The 18112-nt window shown below is 32.9% G+C and overlaps 1 pseudogene; it reads left to right on the forward strand.

Annotated features, from left to right (window-relative positions):
* The first annotated feature begins 2089 nt into the window (after positions 1-2089).
* On the forward strand, positions 2090-8286 carry LOC121173948 (uncharacterized; annotated as a pseudogene).
* Positions 8287-18112: the final 9826 nt, after the last annotated feature.

Genomic DNA, 18112 nt, shown 5'->3' on the forward strand with positions numbered 1-18112 from the left:
CACCATAGGCACTACAAGAAAAATGTCTTATACCTACAAACACCTTTACCTATAAACATGAATTAGTGTAGGTAAACTTTAAAAATACTTTATTACCTACCATTGTTTAATTTAGGTTAAATTCAAAGAATTATACTTACAGTTTTTAGTATAGGTAAATCTTGGAAAAATATATAAAAAAAAATTTACCTATAACTATGTAGTGTAGGTAAAACCTTATAAAAACTTATTCCTACAGCTAAATTGTACGTAAAATAAAAAAGATTTTTACTTACAAATGGATGGATAGTGTGGATAAATTAATGAAATTTTAAGATACTATTAGTATTTAATTTGAATTTGGTGTTTACTCTTATTTTAATTGCCATTGTCGGCTTTTGCACCTTCCTCTCCGCCTTCTGCTACAGTGAGTTTGTCGTCAACGTGCCCGTCGCCGGCGGCGCCTTCAGCTACCTCCACGTCACCTTTGGTCCGTGCTTTCCAATGTCACCGTCGCCAGAGGCTTGACGGCGTACCTAGGCACCACAATCGGAATCTCCTCCACCAAATGGCGCCTCACGGTGTCGTGTCTTCCCAAAGGCTTCAACGAAATAGACTTCGTCATTGTCGCCGTCATTTTGCTCATCACTCTCGTCATCTGCTACAGGTGCTTTCCATAGTTCTTACAATGAAGCTTCATTCTCTATCTTGAGACTCTTGTGTTATTAATTACAGTATAAACCTTAGGGTTTTCTCATTCCTATCTTCTACAAATTCTCCTACAAGGCTAGAAATTTTTCTGAGCAAATATATACCAGATTTTGATTTTGATTCTTTTAGCATGCAACTCTATATTAATGCTGCTGCATTGTAATGATCACATCTGCAACTTACTGAAATGCGGCGCAGCTTAGGCATTTGAATGCTTTTTGAATCACTGTATTTGGCGTATTTTGTTTGGCCGTTAGCAAATTCAATGCATGGATATATATCGCACACCTACACAAACACACCTACACCCGAGATATATATCAGTTATGGCTTTGTGTTCAGTTTTTCTCAATCTTCATCTTCTGCTTTTTGTTTGTTTGACCATAGAAGCATTAGGTGTGGCAAAGCCTTCAGTAGCTAGTTACCTTAGCCAGGAGATACTAGCAGAGCAAAAAGCTGATAGAGTGCATGGATTACCTGCGCAGCCTCCGGTCAAGTTCAACAATATGGTGGTTATATCACTGTCTATGAAACTCAAGGAAGAGCACTGCTCTATTGGTTTTTCGAGGCCACTCACAAACCAGAACAAAAACCCGTTCTCTTATGGCTCAATGGAGGTACTTTTTTTTTAATAACCCAGCTCTTCATGTATATATTTATATTGCAATCGTTTTTCTTTAGTGTTCACTCTCATGACTAATACATGATAACTTAACGAAAGGTAAGGGTAATTTCTAGTGAATTTAGCTTTTAAATCTTATGGGCTAGTTTAGTCTTTATCTTTTGATTTTAACATGTATTAAAAGGAATAGAGAGAGATGAATTTCTTGATAATTTATGGAAATAAATGGAAGATAGGGATGCTGATTAAAATCAAGCATTTAATTTTTCTTGATGTCAAGAATCACAAACCAGAAGGTCAGGAAGTGAGTGCAGCAGGAGTAAACATTGATAATCACATGAATGAAGGCAGTGGCTGGATTAACTCAGCCTAACAATGCAAAGCCTATTGCTGATTCCAGTTTTTCCAAGGCTAAACCAGAAGATTCTTTGGACTCACAATTCAAACCGCCAGAAGCTTCACAACTTGTTTTTGTCTTCACTATTTTATTCATGTTTGGCTGCTCAAATTAAATGTATTGATCTAATTTTTTAACATTGCTATTTTTCTTTGTAGGGGAAAACACACCCAACTCAACTTTTTTTGCTTTTGATGTCCACCCCAACCCAATTATGTGTGTTTAAGCTGTATTAGCAGTGTGATTTGTTATATTTTGTGAAAATTGGGAATTTCATTCTGTAATTGTCTGTTTGTGTACTGGGCTTGCTTTATTGCAGAAGCAAAGGAGACACTCTCTTGTTTTGTAATGGCCTTTTCTCTCACTCTGGTGTCTTACAGATGAAAATGTATGTTTCTACCATTTTTGTTTGTTTTCAAAATTAATACACTAATTTCAATTGAACCTTTCTCTTTTATATTGGGATATGATTGATGTTTAATCACTTTGTCACAGCTTAGAGGGCAATGCTGGTGAACTCACAAATTTTGAGGTCCTTGATTTCTTACGAGCTAAAGGAGCTTCAAAGGATCCAACAAGAGTTATTGCCAAAGTAGCGCAGTCTGAATACAATGTTAGATTTGATTTTTCTAATAAATGGGAATACTTGTAAGTTTTATTGGTAGATGAATGTTCTGTATATCTAGCAGGTTTATGATTATTTGGTTGACACTGCTGCCTCTGTTCAAACAAGAGAGAGCATCAATGAGTTCTTAACAAGTGTTAAATAGTACGACCTGGCAAAAGCTGAGGCTCTGAACATATTAAACATTGGGCCAGCTGCTGATTTTGAACTATACCCAGTAAGTATCAATATTTTGATTTTCCAATTTATGTTACACCTAAGCATTTAGTTAGAAGTTTTTAGCTCTGCAATTTTTTAGCTATGACCACATTGTGAACAAATTATTTAAATAAATACATGTGATCCGTATGTCTATCAAATTGATATAATGTATCAAATTTTAAAATTCAAAATTCAAATTTAAATTGAGATAGACTAAATTTAAACGATAGGGAGAAATAAAAAACTTAAAAATAAATTAGTGTGACATACTTGATAAAGGAGAAGTTATATAGCTTATCATGAAAGAGAGTGAGTAGTTCCTAATATTCTCTTGTTCAAGAGTGAATACTTTTGTAAGGGTGAATTTATGCATCAAAATATAACATGTTGGTCCCGAATAACATTTTAAAGTGAAGCTTCATCATCTTTGCATTCTAACATTGAAACGGTTGGGCTGGCCCATGCATTCCAGCTTTAATAGATGTACATGTATGATATTATAAAGTTGGAAAGCCTACACTAACCCTCTAAATCTACCCCAAAGTAACTCTTTAATAAAAATATTTATTTTTTATTTTAATATCATTTGTTAATTAATAGTATTACAAATAGTTGCATTGTTTCATTGAACTTGATTTACATCATGGAGGAGGATAAAAGCAATGGATATATAAATTTAACCTACACTTCTTTTTAAGTTGTCAATTAATTAAAAATCCCTTTTTATATAGCTTCTAAAATATTTAATATTTCCTATTAAAAATATCTATTATTAAAATTAAAAAATTAATATTTATCATAATTTATGATTTAATAATAATAATAAAATATACTCCTAGTATATATACATATTATTTTCTATTACTTTTTTTTAATGCAAAGCTATATAAAAAGGCATAGATATTGTATTAGTTGGTACTTAGTATTTATATTGCTGTCTCACTTGACCAAATTTTATATATTGTTCACCAAACAAGTAAAGTAAATTATATCTTCCCATGCTATTGTTGGTTTGTATTCAATGTTCTATTTGTTCCAGTATATCACAAGTATAAAGTAAACTATATTGCTTAAAGGTTTTAGTGGCAAGTCACTTGCTTCTTTCCCTCGAGGTTAGCTTATTTTTGTTCCTGCATATCACAATCCTCAGCATTTTGGAAACTATTTGTTCCAAGTGATCCCAGATTGGATCATTTCCTCCCTGCCCTTCAAGACGATGATAATTCATAATATGAGGATTTTTACATTGACGTTGTCTATGTTCTTTTTCTTTTTGCTCCCCATGATTGTAAGTATCCCATCACTATTGACATTGTTATTCTGTAAATTGGACTGGATGTTTCTACTCTACAGCAGTTGGAGGATTGAGATGCTCTGAGAATCCAAAGAATAAGATTACTGCAGTACCTGCCAAGGAAGAGCAAATCTGGGGTGCATTCTTCAAGGTAATGAGATGACATGAGTTTAAATATAATTACCGGTGCTGCTCTTAGTTCTCTTTGCAGAATATTCTTTTCATCTGTTTAGAACAAAGAATCAGTGATCAGTCCCAACAGTAATATAAGGTTAATGTCAGTTGAGACTGCATCAGGTACAAAGGGAAAATGTGAGGTCAAAGACAATAGAATAGGAGTTCACAAAAAGCCAACACATACAGCTAAATTTCACTAAACGGAAAGTGTAGTGTCCAAAATGAATGGGTTAGACTAATTTAAACTTAAATCTTCATATCACTTTTGAAGGTAATCTTAGAGCTTAAGAAGTTAGAGTTGAATATCCATTACGTAACTAGGATTGCCAGTTGCAACTAAATTTCACCGAGGTAATAACATTGTAAGTTCCTAAGAGCAAAATTATAATCTAAGCAAGTTCGGTTAGGCTCTCAAGTGGTTGACAAGTCTCATTTAGGTGGTCTTTTTGGCCTTGGTTAACAAGAAAATCGAGTGTTAGGTACAAAAATTGGAAAGCTCCACTACACATTATAGTGGTATTATTTATTTGAATATTTGTTTCTGCATTCATGGTTAGTTTGCTTATTTTGACCGTGTGACTCTCTCCATTTATGAACTTTGAGACTTATATCTTATTATATATTTTTTCTATTGGATGCGATGAACTATCAGGTGGAAGGGTCAACAGTCCTTGCAGGCACAGAGTAAAAGATCCATTTTCAAATAGAGTTCCGTGTGATGCATTAATGGAGTAATGTGTTTATGTGCTTGTGACGGTAAGGCTTACATGCGAGGCCATGTAAATACCTTTAATGATAACTATGAGAAGAGTGCGACTGGTAGTAAAGTTTATTATGGTGTTCATTAGCTAGGATTTTCTCTGTTTCTCTTGTACAATTGTGCTTTCTAATGTAGTAAAAGATATGTTTCTGGCTTGAGATTCTCTAATATTGATTCTATGCAAAGTGTGTCCGTATATGATGATTGGTAAGCTTCCAGCTAGTAATAATTTAAGGAAAAATAGTACTTGGACACTCATGTTATAGCAAGGCAAGGTTGAGGAGGGCAGATTCCAATGCCAAGGTGCATCCCTAGTTACCAAACAGGTCATAGCCTTTCTAGTTAGGCTCTCAAATTGGCACCCTAGAATTGTCTTCTTATTAGAGGTGTTCATGTTAAACATATTTACCTACAGTTGAAGAAGATAGGTACATGTGGAGAAGAAATTGATACATACAATAGGAAAACAAACTACAAGGCATAAAAAGGATGGGGTTTATACATTAGCAAGGGTGGATATTCATCGATAATGGGAATGAAATGGAGCATGAAACATTCCATGCAACTTGGTTGGCAGAGATTGATTTCTCTCCCAATGGCTTGGTGAGCAAGTTTGTTTTGCTTGATGTAGATAATCAGCTTTGCGACCAATATTTTAAGCCAACATAAAAATAGTTTTTTTTTTTGCTATATGCATGAGAGTTTCAATGCTAGTTGTCACACAAATGTATTACGCAAAAGTACCTATCACATAAAGAGTGGCAATGCAATTTAGAATGCATCAAGAAGTTATAGATTGTGTGGCTACATTCTTTGGCACCAAAGGCATTGCATGGAAAAATTACTACATACCCATATCCAACGGGAATTTCTATTTTCCTGCTTGGATTTTTTGAGGGAGATGTCACCACGCGTTATGCAGGATGGTGGAAGCAGTCAATACTGTATCATCATCGTGATTTTGCAAAGAGTATTACTCGGTGAAAGAGCAGTCTACGCAATGATGCTGGTGTTTCCACCTGAATTTTCTCCTTTGAAAACTATTTTATTTGGAAATCCTTCCCAAGACACCGTTGAACCACTAATGGAGGCTTTGGAGGAAGATTATAAAGATGGAAATGAGATAAATGAATCAAGGCAGTTTATTGGAGGAGTATTGGATCTTGAAAAGAGAATCAATAGACTAGATACATTGACTTAGAAATTAAATATAACAAAATTTTGTCATTGTTGAACAAATTATTAGCTTATAAACCAAATCTTTACCATTTGTTAATATGTTTTACTTATTTCTGATACTAGCATAATTAAATGACATGAATGTTCAAAAAATCAAACTACAATATGATCTTGTAGGATTTAGCAATATGTTTGTTTGTGTATGAAAGGTATGTATTTTTATAATATCTTACGACATCAACCTATGCTTCGACATGGTATGCGTGCACACATGCACGAGCAAAATTTATCTATTATGTTAGTTGAAATTGGAGGTGATGACTCAACAAAAGTTAAGCAAAACCAAAGAAAACAACTAGCGATGATAGTTTCCTTATTTCTCTATGTGCATAAGGGAAGAAACGAAGGGGCACGGTTACAAAGAATCCGGTGATTTTCTGCATTCAAGGCCCTTGGTAAGAGTCACATGTCATGACTCTTGGTGAAGAGTCACATCTCATGTTTGTTGCGCATCTATTCATACTTTCACTTCATATGAGTGAACACAAAATCTCATGAAAGGATACAATCTTTAAATAATTTTGAAAATTTCACATAATCACCCACCATTTTAAAAATATATATGAACCAAATGGTTTTAGATTAAACATACTCAATTTAGTGCACAAATCACGTTCATCAATTAATCATACAACTTAATGAACAAAATACCTCTCACCTTTTTTAACAAAACAACCAAATCCCATGATTCTGAAAATCACATGGTTTTAGATAAAAGTGAGTATTGGTTAAACAACTAAAACAACAACAAACATACAAATAGAGAATCAAGAAGATGAAAGTATAAAAAAATTGTTGATAGTACAAACTAAATATCTCTCACCACAAGCAACCAATAAACAAACCAAAGATTTAGATTTAAGAATTATGTATCCTGAATTGGCTCACAAAATTCCAACTCAATCCAATATTTAATGAAGTCGTAAATGCATTTTTACTATGGCTGCACGTGAAACTACATGAATAACAAAATCCCACTTCCTACTCTTAGAGAACTTTTTCAATGTACCTTCCTCCATTACTCACACCATTTGTTGAACATATGTACCTTTGGTATCATTTTACTACCTCGGTTGTTCAAGAGAAATCGGTTTGATCTTTTAGATGTTTCAAACTTTTTAAAGTCATTCCATAAGGAAATCGGTTTGACAAGAAATTTCTTATTTGTTCCCATCACGTAGTTTAAAAAAAAGTGTCACACACGTACCTTTTAAGATGTGTCCCATTCAAATATAACCATCATACTTGTTTTCTAACGGGCTTTAGCAATGATCTCATCTTCCCTATTGGTTGGGATTGGGGTGTTGAAGACATACATACCCTTTTCAAGGTGTGATGATTGGAGACGCCACTTCAAAAATAAAGAAATACCTGTTAAATTGAGTGTGATGATAATGCAAGAAAGAACAAAAACCAAATTAAGAAAAGTGCAATTTTCCATGGTATGAATATAAAACACTAACCATTAGGCTCGACTCATCCCTAACAATATATGTAGATATTGGATGGAATATAGTGTACAAAGAATCTGGTGACTCATCCCTAACAATATATGTAGACGCCACTTCAAAAATAAAGAAATACCTGATAAATTGAGTGTGATGATATTGCAAGAAAGAACAAAAACCAAATTAAGAAAAGTGCAATTTTCCAAGGTATGCATATAAAACACTAACCATTAGGCTCGACTCATCCCTAACAATATATGTATATTAAAAGGCATAGATATTATATTAGTTGGTACTTAGTATTTATATTGCTTTCTCACTTGACCAAATTTTATATATTGTTCACCAAACAAGTAAAGTAAATTATATATTCCCCTGCTATTGTTGGTTTGTATTTAATGTTCTGTTTGTTCCAGCATATCACAAGTAAAGTAAATTATATTGCTTAAAGGTTTTTGTGGCAAGTCACTTGCTTTCTTTCCCTCAAGGTGGGTTTCTTTTTGTTCCAGCATATCACAATCCTCAACATTTTGGCAACTATTTGTTCCAAGTGATCCCACATTGGATCATTTCCTCCCTCCCCTTCAAGGTGATGATAATTCATAATATGAGGATTTTTACATTGACGTTGTCTATGTTCTGTTTCTTTTTGTTCCCCATGATTCTAAGTATTCCTTCACTGTTGACATTGTTATTCTGTAAATTGCACAGGATGTTTCTACTCTACAGCAGTTGGAGGATTGAGATGCTATGAGAATCCAAAGAATAAGATTACTGCAGTACCTGCCGAGGAAGAGCATATCTGGGGTGCATTCTTCAAGGCAACGAGATGACATGAGTTTAAATATAATTATCGGTGCTGCTCTCAGTTCTCTTTGCAGAATATTCTTTTCATCTATTTAGAACAGAGAATCAGTGATCAGTCCTAATAGTAATATAAGGTTAATGTAAGTTGAGACTGCATTAGGTACAAAGGGAAAATGTGAGGTCAGAGACAATAGAATAGGAGTTCATAAAAAGCCAACACGTACAGCTAAGTTTCACTAAACGGAAAGTGTAGTGTCCAAAATGAATGGGTTAGACTAATTTAAACTTAAATCTTCATATCACTTTTGAAGGTAATCTTAGAGCTTAAGAAGTTAGAGTTGAATATCCATTAGGTAACTAGGATTGCCAATTGCAACTAAATTTCACCGAGGTAATAACATTGTAAGTTCCTAAGAGCAAAATTATAATCTAAGCATGTTTGGTTAGGTTGTCAAGTGGTTGACAAGTCTCGTTTAGGTGGTCTTTTTGGCCTTGGTTAATAAGAAAATCGAGTGTTAGGTACAAAAATTGGAAAGCTCCACTACACATAATAATTTATTGGAATATTTGTTTCTGCATTAATGGTTAGTTTGCTTATTTTGACCGTGTGGCTCTGTCCATTTATGAACTTTGAGACTTATATCTTATGATATATTTTGTCTATTTGATGCGATGAACTATCAGGTGCAAGGGTCAGCAGTCCTTGCAGGCACAGAGTAAAAGATCCATTTTCAAATAGAGTACCGCGTGATGCATCAATGGAGTAATGTGTTTATGTGCTTGTGACGGTAAGGCTTACATGCGAGGCCATGTAAATACCTTTAATGATAACAATGAGAAGAGTGCGACTGGTAGTAGAGTTTATTATGGTGTTCATTAGCTAGGATTTTCTCTGTTTCTCTTGTATAGTTGTGCTTTCTAATGTAATAAAAGATATGCTTCTGGCATGAGATTCTCTAATATTGATTCTATGCAAAGTGTGTCTGTATATGATGATTGGTAAACTTCCAGCTAGTAATAATTTAAGGAAAAATAGTACTAGGGCACTCATGTTATAGCAAGGCAAGGTTGAGGAGGGCAGATTCCAATGTCAAGGTGCATCCCTAGTTACCAAACAGGCATTAAAAATTACAAGATCATGTCATATTTTCTTTTTAGACTGAACATTCATGTAATTTTGCTAGTATAAGAAATAAGTACAACATATTAACAAATGCTAAAGATTTGGTTTATAAGAATAATTTGTTCAATAGTATATTGATTCTCTATTCAAGATCCATTAACCCCTCAATAAATTGCCTTGATTCATTTTTCCCATTTCCATCTCCATAGTCTTCCTCCAAAGCCTCCATCTCTTGGGTCAACAGTGTCTTGAGAAGGATTTCCAAATTGAACAGTTTTCAAAGGAGAAAATTCAGGTGCAACATCAGCATCATTACCATTTGTATTTGCTTTTGATACATGAGGTCCATGATGGAAGAGTAGCTTTAGAATGCTTTTTTGCCAAGTAATATTGTTTGCAATTTTTTAAAGTAATTTTGGGTATGCAGTTATTTTTCAATGCAATAGCTTTGGTGCCAGAGAATGCAATCACACAATCTGAAACTTCTTGATGCATTCCAAATTGCATAGCAACTCTCTATGTGGTAGGTACTTTTTTATAATACATTGTTGCAAACAAGCATCGAAATACTCATGCATATAACAACCAAAACTATTTTCATTTATCCAAATTACTCTCACATTTTTCCTTTTTTGGATTAAAAGACCTAAACTTACCAACAATTTGAACATGATTAAGGATGCCAAGGAAAATTGCCCCTAGTAGAGTCCAGGGAAAATCTCACACCGTTAATTTTCAATTGATTAAGCTTGTTCCACCTAAATAGCATAGGTTCTTCATTGGTAATCAGCCTAGGCTATGGTTGCTAATTTGTTAATCTCTCCCACACCCAAGTTTGGATCAAGTAGTAAAAGGGTGACCAAAGAGTTAACTACAATTCCAATTCTTCATTACCAGTCAAATAAACTATTGTTTTCTTCGATAGACCAAAATCATTTTATATGTTGGATAAAGTTGTTGGTCACAAAGCTGATTCTCACCAGCAAGATGAACAACAATAAAGAAAACAAACTTTCTCACCAAGACACTATGAGAGAAGCCAATCATTGCCAAGCAAGTTGCAAGGGATGTTTCATGCTCAATTTCACTCCCACTATTGACAAAAATCCATCCATGCTAATGTTTATATAAACCCCACTCTTTTTACTCCTTGGAGATTGTTGTTGTCCCTACTCTTTTTACTCCTTGGAGATTGTTGTTGTCCTGTTCTATGTATCAATTTCTTCTTCACCTTCATCATTTCCTAGCTTTGAAATGGGGTCAAGACAGGATCACCAACAGTTGCAAAACCCTCCAACATCATCACATCCTCCAAGGTGACATTTTTCTCACCCTAGGAGCACAAAAAGGTATTTGTCTAAGGACACAACTTCTCAACAACCCAAAACACATGTTTTCAACCCAAGTGCTTCATAGTAAAAAATGAAAACATGTGTTTTGGGGTTGTTGAGAAGTGGTGTCCTGAGAAAAATACCTTTTTGTGACCCTAAGGTAAGAAAAAAAAAACACCTTGGAGGATGTGATGGTGTTGGAGAATTTTCCAATAGTTCATGATCCCGTCTTCACCCCATTTCAAAGCCAGGAAATGATAAAAGTGGAGAAGAAATTGATACATACAATAGGAAAACAAACTACAAGGCATAAAAAGGATGGGGTTTATACATTAGCAAGGGTGGATATTCGTCGATAATGGGAATGAAATGGAGCATGAAACATTCCATGCAACTTGGTTGGCAGAGATTGATTTCTCTCCCAATGGCTTGGTGAGCAAGTTTGTTTTGCTTGATGTAGATAATTGGCTTTGTGACCAATATTTTAAGCCAACATATAAAATGATTTAGGTCTGTTGAAGAAAACAATAGTTAGTTTGGTTGATGATAAGAGGTAATTCTTTGGTCACCCTTTCACTACTTGGTTCATATTTGGTTATGGGAGAGATTCTCAAATTTGCAACCACAGCCTAGGTTGATCAACCATGAAAAACCTATGCTATGTAGGTGGCACCGGCTAAATCCCTAGAAAATTGAGTGTAGGAGATTTGCCCTGGACTCTGCTAGGGACTACTTTCCTTAGCACGCTTATGTTCAATATGTTGGATAAATAAAAATAGTTTTTTTTTTGCTATATGCATGAGAGTTTCAATGCTAGTTGTCACACAAATGTATTACACAAAAGTACCTATCACATAAAGAGTGGCTATGCAATTTAGAATGCATCAAGAAGTTTTAGATTGTGTGGCTACATTCTTTGAAACCAAAGGCATTGCATGGAAAAATTACTACATACCCATACCTAACAATATATGTAGATATTGGATGGAATATAGTGTACAAAGAATCTGGTGACTCCTATTATTTTTTTTTGTTTTGTAGTATTTTTCTTCATTTAGATTGGTTTTATTAATAGATCATCTCATCCCTTTTAGTGAAGATATTTAACCTTTTAATGATATACATCCCTTAAACCTTGGTGAAGACTCACATCTCATGACCCTTAGTCAAGAGTCACTTCTCATGGCTTTCGATGAAAAGTCACTTCTCATGCCTCTTTATGATGAGTTGCATCTATTCATACATACACTTTATATGAATAGACACATATTTTCATGAAAGGATACAACCTTTCATTAATTTTTGACATCTTTCATAGATTATACACTTTATATGAATAGTCCCCTTTTTCTTGGACTCAAATTAAGAAAATCTAACTAATTTCACCCTATTTATTGATGTCATTCCTAAAATAATCTTCATTTAATTGCAATTCAATTTTTATGGAGTCATTTTTATTCAAGGTATTAGGTTTGAATGGAGGACATTTTAAGAATAACCTTACTTTCTACTTGAGATTAGTAAAATTAAATGATTTCAACAAACTTTCTTAATCTATGGGAAGTAATTATTTTTGCTTATATATGAGACCAGAGAGAGTATAAATCTTTGACGTATATATATATATATATATATATATATATATATATATATATATACTGTAGATTTGTCAACAAAGACGTACTTTACTAGTTAATAGACTTAATTGTACATTTGATGTCTTTACTTTATCGGTTTTCTTAGGAATGTTCATAAACTGATTTTATCAAATAACTTTATGAATAAATCAAACAAAAAACTGAAAATCAAATAAACCAAAAGTCGAAAAAATTAAAATTTACTAAACCCATTTGTTTTGGATAAAATCAGATTTTGGATTTCATTTTAAAATTCAATCTAATCCAACCCAAACCAAATTTATACATAAATATATTTATCTGATTAAAAATTTATATTAAAACTCAAGTTTACATTTTTTTTTTCTTCTATAGAGTATTTATAAAACTATTGCATAACTTATACTTATCATATAACAAAATTTTATAAACTTTACCAGTATAAAAAGTCATGTATGTCTAGTTTTGGATAAGGTATGACTCAAAATCCAAAGTAAATCATATAGAGAGAAATATTCAGTTTACCAAAGGATGTTCATACAAGACAAAAAACAAAAATCATTACACACTCTCGTATTTCCATTAGTTTTCTCGGCAAATCAATGATTTAAATTATAAGTGACCCCAACTTTTAAAGCTTATGAAGCCTATTTTGCAATGTTATCCCCCAAATTTCAGTAGCATCTCTACTACAATACCAGTTATGAAAATAATGCACGAATTCTAAAATGCAACACTAAGCAGAAGGGTCAATTTGTAAGTTCATATAGCAATTCAATTCTAATCGAAATATAACATATTTTATATATATTCATATTCCCCAAGAGTATACTTCTCAAATATAATTTTATTTTCATCAAACGGTATGTGTGCACAAACTTTCAACACCAAATAATATAAAAATGACTCTAAGAGCCCATACTCATGGAGGATAACCTCCCAAACCAAAATTGACATTAAAGAAAATAGAAACCCTCAATACCTTGAGAGATTTGAAGTCTTCCAGAGTTTAAGAAAATGCAGAACAAAATGGATTGATGAAAAACCCTTGTCTGCTAGAGCTCCCTCCTTGAATTTGATGTCCAAGGGACAAGATTTGAGTTGTAAAGGTGAGAACTTGACGTAGGATGACCATGAAGTTAGAGAGAGAATACAAGGCAAGAGATAAAAGCTCTCTTATCTCTCCTAAAACTCTAAAAGTGGCTGCACATGAATGAAGACCAAGGGAGAGTGTTTACATTTCTTGTATTGTAACCCTACATCGTGGAGTTTTGGGCCGGGTCCCATTGGCCCATTAGGTTTTTGGGTCCAAATTTGTTTCATTAGGATTAATTAAAGTTTCATTATTCATCTTGCAAGAGACTTTAATCTTCTATCTTTCATTATATTCTACTCCTCCCTATTTCATTATAATTGTCATGTAAGAGAAAAAAAATTCAAAATAATTGTCATTTTAGCTTTTTAATGTAATATTAATCAACTTTTTTTACTTATATTCTTAAAATATTAATGGTAGAAAAAAAAATCAATAAATGAATTAATGATGACATCTAGTTTCCTGATATATTAAAAAAATTATTCTAGATTCCTATCGTTAGTTAAGTGATAACATATCTATTAGAAATTTTAAAATATAATTTCATGGGATTTGTGAAATCACCAATCTTTATTTAAAACCTAAATTACAATTTCTAATAGTTAAAACTCACCTAAATCCATTAAAGATGAGTTTTTTGAATCCTAGAACCTTGCCATGTCTCACCTCAATCCTTTTAGAAAAAAGATCAAATATATTAATAATTGGATGGGCAATAGACAGAAGAAGCGCCATAGCACCAAGCCTTAGTGAGTTCATACAAATGCAAAAGTAAAAAAATCCACAAAGTTACTCACCCATGGTACACCTTCATGAATCTGCCTCCCTTCCTAATATCCTGTATGCACCACCGAAGACATAGACCCACCTCTATGCTTAACACAATGTTGACCTTTTGTTCCCACTATCCTCGAAATCAGAAGTACAAATTTAATCTTTTTAGGCTAAATTAACGCTAATTGTTTTTACATGTAGACACACTAACCATCTTTCATCACAAGGATCTTGAAAATAAAATACCTGTTTAGCTTATTTTGAGACGGAGGGAGTAATCCATTATTAGTTAGCTTTAATTAAGACAATTAAGGTTAATTAAATTCTAGTTAACTAATTAATAATTAGAAACATTAATTATATTAGGTCTTTTTCTATTTAAATTATTTATATTAGGCCTACACTAATTAATTAGTTAATTTGGTGTTCAAAACTCTAATTTCTAAGGTTTTGACTAAACTTGTTTCTTTTTACAAAATTGTCATAAATTGGTCAACTTACAACTCCTTACTTTAACTTTGGTTGACTGTTTTTGACATTTTGTGGGCTAAGCCTAAATCAAATCACTCTTAAAACCTTTACTTCAATTTCTAATTTATGAAACCTACTACCAAATCGACTCATCATCCAAAATTAAATAGTACATAGTATAGGAAGATCTTTTATCTATACCAAATAAAAAATTAGTTCTGATGGAATTCAAAATTTCTTTACCTTCAATTTTTTATCTTTGAAACCATCACTTAAAACTAAAAAAGATAACATTGAGTTGGCCAACTTTTTTTACCCTTCACATGCGCACACACACAAAAAAAATATTGTCCCTTTTATTGAATTTGTACCTATATAGCTAGCTCAATCCTGTAGCTTCCTCCTTGAGAAGGTAGGTTGGATTCATGTTACTTTTTTATGAAACCCAATCCTAAACAACTTGGTCACAAACAAATTGATTTAGATTTAGTGAATTGGTTCTGAACATCTAAATTTCTTTTAAACTTTTTAAAACTGAAGTTTTACATAAGGACAAAATACAAATTATGAAAAATCACCTTGAAGCTAGTCACTTAGCTGGCGCATCATGAAAGTGTTATGGTGATATTGCTTAACAATTAAGTACTTAATCTCAATAAGTCAACAATGACATTCAAAGAAATTGAAATACGTTATGGAGGGGATGTCCTATAGTCAATGTGTGGAGGGCAATAGAAAGAATTGGAAACCTTAATCTGATGCTAAGTGTAGAGAGTGAGAGAGAGAATGGGAACTTAGTAACTCATGAAAGACTTTGAAGTCTGAACAAGTTTGTGAATGTGTTATCACTAATATTTGAACTTTTAAATATAAAAAATATGTAAACATATAAACAACAATAGTAATTTTAAAGACACGTCACATCAATGGGTCTATGGGTTTGGTTCATGGGTTTAAAAATTAACACCCGTGACCCAACCCATACTTGAATGAGTTTGAACAAGTTGGAGTTGACCTCTAGGCAAGTTGGAGACATCATTTCTTCTTGTCCCCAATTTGTTGAAAAAATATTCTGAATTTTACAACTTACCACATATCCATAGAAAGATAAATCATAAAATCTTGATACATATAAAGCAAGCCTCTTATAAAATTAATATATTAAAACAAATCCCTAGGTCATAACACATCAACCATCCAATTTCAATTCCATATAAAATCATGACTTTCTAATCACGGTCTATTCTCACATCATTCAAATGGTTGGACTGGCCACAAAAAACATTAAGAGTAAAAAAGTACACAATAAAATAGGATAGAACTTATCAGTTGATGATGTTTTTCGGTCGACAATGGTCAAGGCTATTTTTGGTCGATGCCAATGCCATTTTGTGGCTGACATATGCTAGGTTTTTTGGTCGACATCAAGCTAGGATTTTTGCCGAAGTCATTTTATGGATATTTTTTTGTTCAAATAGGCTAGGTTTTCAATCAACGTTAGTCATTGTTATTTTTATGCTGACATCGACAAAGTTTGTTTTCTGTTTATGGCAGCTGAGGGTTTGTTCAACTGACGTAGGCCAAGCTTTTTCTCATCAACATTAGTAGGTGCTACTTTTTAACTGATGTCAAGCAAAAAAATATCACCTGCCGGTGTCGTCCAAAAAAGTCCAAGCCGACGTTTGCCAAAAAATTGCCCCAACTGACATCCGATCAAAAATAGTCTCAATTGATGTCGATAAAAAAAATTAATTGAAAATGACTTTCGAATCGTTCAAAAGCAAGTAAAACTTGGAAATTTCGCAGCATGGGATTAACTTAGGTCGAACTCAGAAATATGATTCAATATCATTCCTATGTACATTCGCTTATAAATAGAAATGGGGAAATTTTTTTGAATAGTTTGTATGCGACTATAAAGGAATGCGAAAACACACAAAAACGGGAATGAAGAAAAAAAATAGAGCAACAATACAAGTGAAGTTTAATAGCATCAATCCGATTTACCAAGTGACAAGATTGGCCTCCTAGAAGCCTTCTGACCATTAAAAGGTCCCTTTCTTCTTGGGAGTCAATTTCTTCACTAGATTCTTCCCCATTTGCTTCTTCACTTTCACTAGAGGAAGGTGAAGTAGCAACCTCATCTTGTCTACTATAAATGTCTTGACCCTTCATAATCATGGTTTTCTTTAGTTGTCAAACGGTCATGTAAAAGTTTCCACGAAAAAGCCAAGACTTTATTCGGAGAGCTGCTCTTCCAAACAGACTTAAACATAGTTTCATTTTAACCAACATTTATGAGATTCACACTAGTTCTAATATGATAGGCTGAGGCTACAAAAAATACTTGACAATTATATATGCTACAGTAAACACATGAGAAAGCACACTTTTCTCTGTCTAATTGAACTAGCAACAACCTTTGCCTCAACTGTTCTAATAGTGCATCTTCCAAAAGAAAAGGCCAACATTTTGTAAATATATATGTATACCATGTTATGAAAAATAAAAAATCCTTTTCCTCATGACCATATCATATCCAAAATGAGCATTTTGATGTTAAATTTTTATGTGATAAAAAATTATACATTTAAAATAGTGGGAATTAAATTATAGAAAAAAGTGATGAATCGATGAAATTCACATAATTTAAGGGTGTACATCAATTGGATTGGATTGATTTTAAAGAGAAAATTGTTTCAATCCTATGTTTTGCTTATTGAGCCTTTTTTTGTTTCTCAACTTGTCTTCAAACCATTTATTCAAGAGAAGAAAAAAAAAAAAAGACGCCTTTTGCTTCAATTTTTCCTAGGTGATCGACAACATGGATTTCAATTTTTCCGACTATTTATTGGAGTAAATTGGCTTATAAATATACCTAGAAAAATTCAGATAGTAAAGAAATCACAATTGAGACTATTAATTAGTAAAGTATATGTATATGGTTAAAAGATCTTCAGTGTTAATCATTGAATTACTAGTATGTGGCACACTCTTTTTCCTAGGATTCTTTAATTGCTCTAACCTTTGCCATGTCAAGGTGAAAGCTACAAATTTTAGCCAAATAGGTACAAATTCAACAAAAGAGACATCACTTTATATTTTTTGCCTAAAGGATAATAAATATAATAATTAAGAAAAATCTCCTACTTTAATTTTTTTGAGTTTAAGGTAAACGTTTGGAAGGAAAAAAAAGGAAGGAAATGTAATTTGCGATATAATAAGAAATAATTTTTTTAATTTGGTAGAAGAATAAAAAATCTTCTTATACTGTGTTCTTTACTTTTGGAAGATGAGTCAACTTGGTAGCATGTTATACTTAAAGTATAATTGTCTTTTTTAATAAATACAGTTTTCCAATAAGACCCTAAACACAACCATAGGTTCCAAATAATGGCCTAAATTTGGTTAAAAATTACTGATCCATGTTTGAAACAATGT

This window comes from Glycine max, chromosome 18 (genome assembly GCF_000004515.6).
Source record: "Glycine max cultivar Williams 82 chromosome 18, Glycine_max_v4.0, whole genome shotgun sequence".
NCBI classification, from domain to species: Eukaryota; Viridiplantae; Streptophyta; class Magnoliopsida; order Fabales; family Fabaceae; genus Glycine; species Glycine max.